The following is a 12,047-nucleotide window of genomic DNA, read 5'->3' on the forward strand; positions in this document are numbered from 1 at the left end:
CCAAGAGACACCATGTTGCTCAAAGGCTTTAAAAACTCAAACGCTACACAGCGAGAATCAAAGTAGGGTACTACTACCCACAGCAGTTATCTCCATCGAACACCGAGGAGAACTTTTCAAATTGAGAGCCCTAACAGACCAAGGATCACAACGATTATTCATAGCGTCTAGGGCACAAAATAGTCTAAAACTACCAACAAAACATGCCAATTATGAAATTACGGGAATGGGCGGAAGAGTAGTACAAAACTGAAGTAAAATCTGCCCCATTACCCTAATTTCCCCCCAAGCGGATAAGCGCATTCAAGCAGAAGCTATAGTCTTACCGCAACTTACCAACATGCTTCCAAGCTATCATATAAATAGCAAGCATTGGCAAAAGGTTACACACCTAAAGCTAGCAGATCCTAACTGCAACACCCCCGCTCAAATAGATCTTCTATTAGGCAGCGACCTCATACCTCAAATTATTCTAGAAGGGGTTGAGAAAATTTCAAACACCCTTTTAGCTGAAAATACTATATTCGGTTGGATACTAAGTGGACTAGTAACAGAACCAGTTACCACCATGACAACTCAAGTGGAAGAGATATCCAATGAATTCCTTAATTCACAATTAAGGAAATTTTGGGAGTTAGAAGAACTCTCCCCCATTACAATTATTGTGAAGACTTTTACAAAGCCACAACTACTAGATCAGGAAATGGTCGATATGTCATACGACTACCATTTAAACAAAAAAATGAAAAAATGTATCGACAAATAGTCGTACATAAAGATGATCAAGATTTCCAACGAATTATTTGCCGAAAATCTCCCAATAGTCCATTACGCGACTTTAAATTAAAAACAGTTGCCTTTGGCGTAAACTTTGCCCCATACCTTGCCATTCGTACACTCCACGAACTGGCAGAAGACACAAAGTCAGAGTTTCCGCTGGCAACACAAGTCTTAAAAATACATACGTATGTAGACGACATCCTGTCTGGGAGCCACAGCCTCTCACAAGCATACGAGTCCTTATCACAAGTGATAAAGGCCCTTAACACCGCAGGGTTTCCTCTAAAAAAGATCACAGCTAATCACCAAAGTATCTTAAAAAATATACCAAACGATAACAAATTGGATACTAATTTCCTTATATTTGAAAAGGAAAGTATAACAAAAACACTGGGCATCCAATGGAATGCGATATCGGACCAGTTCTCATACACGACAGAGTCCATAACCGCATTATCCGCCATAACAAAGAGGCAAATTTTATCCTCAATGGCAAAACTTTTTGACCCCGCAGGATGGCTTGCGCCAATTATGATAAAAGCGAAAATCCTGATTCAGGAATTATGGCTAGACGGAACAGACTGGGACGAACATGTGAAACCTCTTCGCTTAGAAAAGTGGTCCCAGTTTGCTAATAATCTAAAAGATATCTCGCAGATACAAATTCCACGGTGGGTAAACTATTCCCCCAAATACAAAGTGGAACTACACGGCTTCTGCGATGCCTCTGAAAAGGCATATTGTGCCACGATTTATGTGCGCGCACAAAGCGACACCGCAACCACAAGCCACCTACTAGCTGCAAAAGCAAAAGTAGCACCTCTAAAAACGATAAGTTTACCACGACTTGAACTCTGTGGCGCTCTGCTACTAGCAAGCAAAGCTGGTTTCCATAGTGCAGACCCACATGAACATGACCAAATGCAAATTATTTCTATAGTCCGATTCCGAAATCGTTCTAGCCTGGTTAGAAAAGCCAACACACGCGTGGAAAACATATATTTCTAATCGAACCTCTTAAATACTTGCCCTAGTAGGAGCAGCCACATGACGACACGTAGCCAGTGCCAACAATCCTGCTGATCTAGGTACAAGATCGACAATGCGCAACATAATCACTCCAGAAAGTTGAAAAATCGACACTTATCATACAATCGTGGATGATAATGAAATCCTTGAACGATTGAAATCCAAACGCGCTACTTCAGTCGCGACATATCGTTACTAAAAGAATCGAAGCCAATTGACAAAAAGAGCTCACTCTTAGTTCCAAACCCATTTTTAGACACGAAAGGTCTGCTTCGTGCCAATGGTCGGCTCGCTAATTCAAGCCTGACTTACAACGAACGCCACCCCATCATAATACTTGAGAAGTCTCCTTTTGCCACATTACTCCTGAATTACATCCATATCTTAATGTTGCACGCCGAACAGCGCCTCATGCAACATATGGTACGCCAAGAGTATTATATTCCCTGTCTTAAGCCCCAGATCAAAAAGTGCATTTTCATGTGCAAGATCTGCACTATGCATAAGCAAAAAATGCGAACTCAGATTATGTCAGCACTTCCACCTGAACGCTGCAATTTCGCTCTGCCTTTCACGACCACAGGTGTCGATTTCGCTGGGCCTTTTCAAATAAAGGCGTTCATGCTTAGATCTCCCACTCTCATGAAAGGCTTTGTGGCTGTCTTTGTATGTTTCACGACAAAGGCAGTACACCTTGAGCTGTGTACTAATCTTACGACGGAGGCTTTTCTCGCGGCATTTGCTCCCTTCGTCGTTCGACGAGTCTTCCCATCCAAAATCATGAGCGACAATGGCAAAACATTCATTGGAACCCAACGAGCCACAGAAAAACAGTTTGTGGATTTCTTAAAACAAGTGTCCCCTGATATCGTACAAAAGTACGCCCCTCAAGGTATCAATTGGCAATTTATACCTCCAAGCGCTCCTCATATGGGTGGTTTATGGGAATCAGCTGTAAAGAGCTTCAAATCTCATTTCAAGAAGCTAGCCGGCAGCTATAAATTTAACTATGAAGAATTCACGACATTATTAACTAAAATTGAGGCCGTTCTCAAATCACGGCCGCTCACAGCACTATCGCAAGATCCCTCCGACTTCACAGCCCTTACTCCAGGGCATTTCCTAAAAGGAGCACCCCTTCTGGCCACCCCTGAGCCAGGCGTGGAGTCGCTATCCTTATTAAATAGATGGCAAAGAATTAAAATTCTCCATCATAATTTCAGTAGCCGATGGAAAGAAGACTATATAAAGGACCTCCACAAGAGGTACCGATGGAAAAATACAGAGAATGCGTCAAAAGTTTAAAATTGTGTCCTGATTCACGACGATTGCCTGACACCTACCGAATGGCGGCTGGACCGCATAGAGAAGCTTTATCCAGGTTCCGACGGTCATACTCGCGTAGTCGATCTCCGTACGCAATCCGGAAAGCTAACAAGACCGCTCGTCAAACTATGCTTCTTACCGATCGCCGATAACCGCGAAATAAAAACCGATAAACCGCTAAAACAAACCAAATATAAAATCAAAATACAATAAAAAATTATATAAATACACATATACATATATTTATTTAAAATAACACACAAAAGTAGTCGATTAATCTAACGACCCACTCATGCCGCATAACGTGGCAGCCATGCTCATATGTCTTATATGCAACCAAATTCTAATTGAAATAACACACTTTCAAACAGATCAATATGGATGCAGACATGCCAGCACCCGCGATACCAACCACTCGTTGGGCTGTCAATGTGCCACGCCAAGCGGCTGCCCCAGTTGCAGCGCCCCGAACAACCACACCAGCGGCGCCTCGGAGTGGACCGGTAGCATTGCCGTCAACACACGCGCTAGTCGCAGACACACAACGCCGTAGATGTCCTCTATGTCGTCGACCCCACCGGCTGCCATCGTATTTAAGGGATTGCCGCCTCAGCAACGCCAGTTGGTCGCGCAGGCGCACGGCCATTGTCTCAATTGCCTGACGCCTATCCAAACCACGAGTGTACGTCAGGCAATCTGTGCCAGATTTGTATGCGCCCGCATCACACTATGTTGCATCGCACACCTCGGAACGCCACCAGCCAACCTCCAGCCGGCCGCAACCGCGGCGCAGTACGACGACCGCCATTAAGCCGGGATGCACGGTCCCGTCGAACAATAGGGCGATCATCATCCCGTCCGCCCCGCACCTCAGGCCTCAGCAGCTTCGTCGCCACTCTCCAGCAACTTCAGAGGATTCTAGGCTGAAATATTCGCCTAGGGGGGCCGGGATGGCTAAATGAGCCTTAGTCGCCTGCCCCACACCACATCTACACTCATCGCTAACACGCTACACTCACCACATTCACTTCCACATCACCACACCACAGTCCACATCAATACAACCCACAGGTGAGAGCATCTCACACCCACACAAGCACATACACACCACACTCGATTACACGCAGCGGGATACCAGCCAACAAAAGGGATCGTCCCCGCTGCACAGCAGTTCAGTTTCGAATCTACTATCGAGCCCGTATATCGCCAGATTCGATCGCCGTCCTTTAGTGATCCAGATAGTTGCGTGTCACTATTACTTGTGAACCCTTTCTTCGACTTCTGAGCCGAGTGAATAAAAACAGAGAACAAAACAGTGGCGGGCCAACATTTAAGCGTGTGAACCCCTTTATATTCTAATTTTTATAAACTATAATCCGAGGGATTAAAATATTTGCTTGTCAGCACAAGGCTGGTGCAAGATATTCTATATAAATCCGATGTACATATAGTTTTAAGTAGTGGACAAACCTTTGTCGTGACTAAGCTCTTTTGAAATAAATTTTAACGCAAAGAAGAATATAAGCCCGAGCGTTTCTACTCCCAAACAAGGTGAACGTTGCAAAATTTAATGGTAAGTGCAAGGGTGCAATAACTATTTCGAATTTCCTTCAAGAAACAATTCTTGATTTGATGTTTCTTCGCAAAACCAGGTTTGCCATATTCACATTTTGCTGAAAAAAGTATCAAAAATTAGTACTAGATTTCTTGAGAGCTGCGTCCTAGCACAAGTAAATTTATCGCAGGAAAGTCAGCTAAAAACGCTACTCCCTTCCTTCCTTGGTCTAGAGAAATCCGCCATCTTTTTTTGTTTTCATTTGAACAATGTTGCCACTGCTCAGTACACATATATAGTTTTGTACACATCTAAGTTTTCAATTAGAATTTTTCATAATACAAAATATCAAAACTGAAAACAAACTATTAAAAATAGTTTATACTTGTATATTTATAAATAATAGCATTCGACTCTGATTTAGAGTTATTTTAAGAAAACTTCAAACATATTGAAGACAACTTTTATAATTACTACAGTATTTCGAGATTGGCAACCCTGCGTTGTGAAAGAGCAATCAGCCGACACGTTGCTATGGCAAAAATCCAAATGCCGTGGAAATCTACGGCATCCTACGGCAAAGAGAGAAGGGAATAGCGTTTTTCGCTGTTCACTTACATTGCGCGCCCATAAGATAGGTCGTATCACCTGACACGAGCCATGGGTCTACGTTTTTGGCTGTAATAGAGGAGTACAACAAATGTCTTACTAAAAATGAGGAACAATTGCAATATTTATTGCAAGTTGTTAAAAATCACCGACAAAAATTTCCCGATTGTAACAAAAAGATCTTAGTTTAATTTTGAAATAATCAATATGTAAGAGATATGAAAAAAAAGTTGTGTTGCAATCGAAAAATTACTAAAAAATTGCTCTTATTAATTTACATTTCCCGAGAGTCAGGAGCAAATAGGACACATTATTTTTTCGCGTAACAATTAATATTTCTAAGCCATCACTCACACAGAGTAGAGAGTTTTTGTTTAAATTAAGTACTTAAAAAATTAATTTTATTAAACGATTATCGATATTTTCTGAAAATTCTATGGTTACATCGCTAAACACTCGATAAGTTTTACGAAAAATATAATTTATTATGTTTATTAGCCATAAATTTGTAATATAAGATGAAAAATTGTGGAATTCATTTTTTATAATTTTCTGTTGGACTTTAACTACGAATAACTTTGAATGAGTTGACTCAGCCAAAAATTGTTTTAGACCTTTTTTGTAGATTGGTAAATTTCCTATAAGAATAAGTGTTGTTTCTCGCTTTCCAATTATTTGTTTGTGTACATTAAAAATGGAGGAAGGAGTCATATCTAGAAGTTCACGCAAGTGAGGAAAGTTCTCTGATCGCCATTCACTTGGGAGTGGCCAGAAACGATTCTTTTACATATGACTCAAGCAGCTCACTACTTCCAGTCTTTGACCAAGTATCCTCTGGGTAGCCTAAGAACATCCGCTTGAAGGCGAGCTAAAGTGAGAAGGCGAAACATCCCCTCCGCAGGGTTGTGCGCCGGGTTTGGGACCCGCCACGTTAAAAATTCTACCAATGAAAATTAGCAATCAGCCTCGGATGAGAGACCCCCCTTTTGATGACGACCATGGCAAACGAAATAAGGACTACGATTTGAGGGCATGCACCTGGAATGTCCGGACCCTTAATTGGGAAGGTGCCGCTGCCCTGCTGGTTGATGTCCTCGTGAAAATAAGGGCTAACATCACCGCCGTCCAAGAAATGCGATGGACGGGACAAGGACATAGACGAGTAGGTCCTTGTGACATTTACTACAGTGGCCATATAAAGGAGCGCAAGTTTAGTGTAGGATTCGTGGTGGGAGAGAGAATCCGTCGCCGAGTACTATCATTTACTCCGGTGAATGAACGTCTAGCCACAATCCGCAACAAAGCGAGGTTCTTCAACATATTGCTGATTTGCGCCCACGCCCCGACGGAAGAGAAGGACGATGTGACCAAAGATGCCTTGTATGAGTGCTTGGAGCGCACTTATGAGGGCTGCTCCCGCCACGATGTCAAAATCGTGCTTGGCGACTTTAACGCCAGGGTGGGCAAAGAAGGTATCTTTGGCACTACAGTCGGCAAATTCAGCCTCCACGAGGAAACATCCCCAAATGGTTTGAGGCTGATTGACTTCGCCGGGGCCCGAAATATGGTTATCTGTAGTACTAGATTCCAGCATAAGAAGATACATCAAGCTACCTGGCTGTCTCCGGATCGAAAAACTGCCAACCAGATCGATCATGTTGTGATAGACGGAAGACACGTTTCCAGGAGCATACTCTGGTAGAACCTCCAAAAGTGATCTAGTCACTGATACCCAGAGCATAGTTAAATTATGGAGGGAACACTTCTCCAGCCTGCTGAATGGCAGTGAACGCACAACACCAGGAGAAGGAGAACCCGATTCCCCAATCGATGACGATGGAGCAGACGTTCCATTACCCGACCATGAAGAAGTTCGAATAGCAATTGCCCGCCTGAAGAACAACAAAGCGGCAGGAGCCGACGGAGTGCCGGCCGAGCTATTCAAACACGGCGGCGAAGAACTGATAAGGAGCATGCATCAGCTTCTTTGTAAAATATGGTCGGACGAAAGCATGCCCAACGATTGGAATTTAAGTGTGCTATGCCCAATCCATAAAAAAGGAGACCCCACAATCTGTGCAAACTACCGTGGGATTAGCCTACTCAACATCGCATATAAGGTTCTATCGAGCGTATTGTGTGAAAGATAAAGCCCACCGTCAACAAACTGATTAGACCTTATCAGTGTGGCTTCAGACCTGGAAAATCAACAACCGACCAGAGTACCGAGTATTACCAAATCTTGGAAAAGACCCGTGAAAGAAGAATCGACACACACCACCTCTTCGTCGATTTCAAAGCTGCTTTCGACAGCACGAAAAGGAGCTGCCCTTATGCCGCGATGTCTGAATTTGGTATCCCCGCAAAACTAAAACGGCTGTGTAAACTGACGTTGAGTAACACCAAAAGCTCCGTCCGGATCGGGAAGGACCTTTCCGAGTCGTTCGATACCAAACGAGGTTTCAGACAAGGCGACTCCCTATCGTCCGACTTCTTCAACCTGCTTCTGGAAAATAGTTCGAGCTGCAGAACTAAATAGAGAAGGTACCATCTTCTATAAGAGTGTACAGCTGCTGGCGTATGCCGATGATATTGATATCATCGGCCTTAACACCCGCGCCGTTAGTTCTGCTTTCTCCAGACTGGACAAGGACGCAAAACAAATGGGTCTGGCAGTGAACGAGGGCAAAACGAAATATCTCCTGTCATCAAACAAACAGTCGTCGCGCTCGCGACTTGGCACTCACATCACTGTTGACAGTCATAACTTTGAAGTTGTGGATAATTTCGTCTATCTTGGAACCAGCGTAAACACCACAACAATGTCAGCCTAGAAATCCAACGCAGGATAACTCTTGCCAACAGGTGCTACTTCGGACTGAGTAGGCAAATGAGAAGCAAAGTCCTCTCTCGACAAACAAAAACCAAACTCTATAAATCACTAATAATTCCCGTCCTGCTATATGGTGCAGAGTCTTGGACGATGTCAACAACGGATAAGTCGACGTTGCGAGTTTTCGAGAGAAATGTTCTGCGAAAGATTTATGGTCCTTTGCGCATTGGCCGTGGCGAATACCGCATTCGATGGAACGATGAGCTGTACGAGATATACGACGACATTGACATAGTTCAGCGAATTAAAAAACAGCGGCTACGCTGGCTAGGTCATGTTGTCCGGATGGACGAAAACACTCCAGCTCTGAAAGTATTCAACGCTGTACCCGCCGGGGGAAGCAGAGGAAGAGGAATACCTCCACTCCGTTGGAAGGACCAAGTGGAGAAGGACCTGGCTTCGCTTGGAAAATCCAGTTGGCGCCACGTAGCGAAAAGAAGAAACGACTGGCGCGCTGTTGTTAACTCGGCTATAATCGCGTAAGCGGTGTCTACGCCAATTAAGAAGAAGAAGAAGTACATTAAAAATCCAAACAAAAAACAGAATTTCCTGTGTTATTTATATGGGAAATCAAAAATGTCGATGAGGCACCTCTTAATATTAATATTGAGAGCTCAGGGGGCTTACTCTGTAAAGCGATACGAAAGACAATGCGATTCGAAAGCCCAATGCGTTGCGATAGGGAATATATACTCTGTATTGCTTACGCATCATTAACAATGTTGTTCACCTTTGCTTTTTTTTCTTTTTATGTAATAGTTGGCATTACTTCCAAACATGTCAAAGTATAAACGAGCAAAAAAAAAATAATTATTTGTTCGTTAAAACTGTGTTGAATAATTTAAAAATGAATTCTGTGGCATTGTGGGATCATTATTATTCTCAGGAAAGAATTGATAGAAGAATTATTCGAGATAATTCGGACATTATGTCTCTAAGTGATAAAAGATTAGTAAAAAAATTGCGGTTTTAAAATGTTCCTAACATCTACACATTTTGTGTTTTTAGCTTCATGCAAAATTTTCGCCTCAATAAGCACACATTTTTATATGTTTTGCGGCTAAATCGCCATAAGATAAAATTGTTATATATTATTACATTATATTGATGTTTTAAATGAAATTATCAACATTTCTCAGCAACACTTATGTTTTGTTATTATTATTATAGGAGACTCCGGATATCCTCTTGAACCTTGACTGCTAACACCAGAACGTTCTGAAGAACTCTATTTCAACCGACAGTTTACAAAAGGCCGATCACTAATTGAACGCGTGTTTGGTGTATTGAAGGGGAGATTTCGATGTTTGTTATCTGCAAGAGAGCCACATTATGCGCCTGAAAAAGTCGTTAAAATTTTGAACTTATGCTGCGCTCTACACAATATATGCATTCTGTACAAGGTAGAAGTACCAATTAATATTACACTTGAGCCAGAAGAATTTTCCACCACTAATATGGATTTACCTAATAGTGGTAATTTTATTACTATTGCTAGAAACATTAGGGACGATATTAAAACAAATATGATAAATGCTCGTAACTCAGCTTAATTAAAACGAACTATTTGCAAATTAATAAATCCAGTCTTTTATTTCATTGTAATAAGGAAAATTAAATTTAAATAATTACAGATTAAATTTGTAGTTTTTAATTCTACTTCTCGCAGTTATATAGTTATTTAACTTACATTTTCCAGTTTCTCAATTTTTGTTCATCAATTTTTTGTTTATATAGACATTTTTCCTTTTCAAAGGTTAGTCTCCGTTTTTCTAATTTATTTCTTTTTTTCAATGTTTTAAAAATGTTTTTTAAATTAAAATTTATATCGTTTAACACTTTAATCGAGTTATTGTGGAATATAATTTGGTTTTCGACTTGTTGTTCAAGCAGAGTCTGCTGCTTATTGCGAGGTGGGTACGTCACATTTGAACATTGTGATAGTTCATTTTCTTGTGTACTCGTAACTCAATAACTCACTCATTTGATGCTCTAACTGTAATAAGGGTATGAAAAGTGGGGGACCACCTCCAGTTCCCGAAATATTATTTCTGTTTCGTCGCATTTTTGCCTTTAAGTGAATATTATAGTCTGCCCAAACCTTTAATTGATTACATTTAAACACATTTATAATTTATCTGTGCAATTATTGGAGTTACCTTTTTCCACCCCGCAATGTCGCGCAATGGTGGCCCAGCTGCGTTTAAATGGGAAACTAAATTTTTCCATAAATTATTGGAGGTACTTTGGCGACTGGTGTTTTTAGTGATCCTTTCGATAAATCGGGATGCGCCTTCATGAAATCCACGAGAATTTCAAATTGCTTTGGTTGAGTTTGTTGTTTTATTTTCGGTTCTTCCCTGTAAATTTATGCAAAATAGTTCATATGCATGGCGTTATATATTTTAGTAGCAATTAAAACAACTAATTTATATTGAAACTTACATTTTCAAGCAATGCGACTTCTTTATACTTGTAGTACAAAAATTACGAATATAACGCATGTTGGACAATTGCTGTAGCAAAGCAGAGTACCGCCAATGCGAAAGGGAAATTTACTGCAATTGGAAATTTATGCGATTGTCGAACCACAGAGTACCTACCAAAATTGAAGATGCGAACATTTTCATATTCGTATCGCATTACAGAGTAACACCCCAGGTCTTACCAGAACTTGTTTTTAGTCATGTCGGATGAGATTTTCATGGTAACTAAGAGAAAAAAAAAATAAAAACTACTTTGGTCCACCTTAATATACATATGTATATACTTAATTGCCCAAACCTAAAATAATATTTACATATATTTTAGAAATGTATTCCGACCACACACTTCTTTATGTTTGGGGATTTTTATAAATTATAAAAACCACTAAATTAAACATTTGAAAATGCATATATGTTAAAATGCAAAATCATTAATTAATTTACATAGACATTTATTTTAACAAAAAATGTTCCCACAATTCAATTAAATTCATTGTGGCATTCCGCCTTTTTTGATATCAACTGTTCGAAATTTTCTGATCTTCCTTGCTACCAACCGAATTAGGGAACGCATTTAAGTTAAAATGAGAGCCAAACGAAACGAAAGTTTCGTATCATTTTATTTATGGCGCCAATTCTCACTTGTGAAAACAGAAAATACAATTGGAAGTGGAAGAGCAATTGCTAAACGTCAAAATCTCATTAGAGACAGTAATAAACCTTCTGCAGAGAACGTGTGTTGTAGAGAAGGTTCATGGTGTGCCGACTGTCGAAACGTTCCTCTTTTTGGAGGGGCACTCGTTTTTACAGAGAACGTATAATATAGAGAAGGTTCAACTACGGACAAGCGTGTAAACTGTCAAGAGCCATGAATTTTCTATTAGTGGATTTCACCACTTTTGGCTCGGCAGGAGAAATTTTAACAGAAATGAGTGAACAGAGCTGATCATTCAATGAAAATTATGCTCAGAAATATAATTTATTTTACAGACGCCTGTTGGTCTTTTGGCTTATATTTTTATACGTTTACATGCTATCATATTAATTGATATGAATATCATTTTGCGAATTTTGTGTGAAATCATGCAAAATTGATAACATTATTATTAACTTATGCTATTTTCATGGTAATATTTATAGTTAATGTCCAAATAAAAGCTGATTTTAAATATTTCTTATCTTTGATAATATTATATGATTTCGTACGCATGTATGTATATAGGCCATATATACATATGAAATATTATCGTAATATCCTAAAAACACAATATATTACAATAATAATATATGTAAATCACACTCTTATCATTTAAAACTTTCATACGCATCTATCCTGCTGATACATATGTATGCAAGTACAAATCAATAT

At 40.2% G+C, this 12,047-nt stretch overlaps 1 long non-coding RNA gene across 1 annotated transcript; it reads right to left on the minus strand.

The window, feature by feature from the left end:
- Nucleotides 1-10,276: 10,276 nt before the first annotated feature.
- On the minus strand, nt 10,277-10,732 carry LOC126764987 (uncharacterized). The gene is made up of 3 exons (XR_007668204.1): nt 10,638-10,732; nt 10,352-10,552; nt 10,277-10,293 (listed from the first exon to the last, which is right to left on the minus strand). It is a non-coding gene; the product is annotated as an uncharacterized LOC126764987 (long non-coding RNA).
- Between the last annotated feature and the right edge of the window lie 1,315 nt (nt 10,733-12,047).

Source organism: Bactrocera neohumeralis, unplaced genomic scaffold, assembly GCF_024586455.1.
Source record: "Bactrocera neohumeralis isolate Rockhampton unplaced genomic scaffold, APGP_CSIRO_Bneo_wtdbg2-racon-allhic-juicebox.fasta_v2 cluster10, whole genome shotgun sequence".
In the NCBI taxonomy this organism is placed as follows: domain Eukaryota; kingdom Metazoa; phylum Arthropoda; class Insecta; order Diptera; family Tephritidae; genus Bactrocera; species Bactrocera neohumeralis.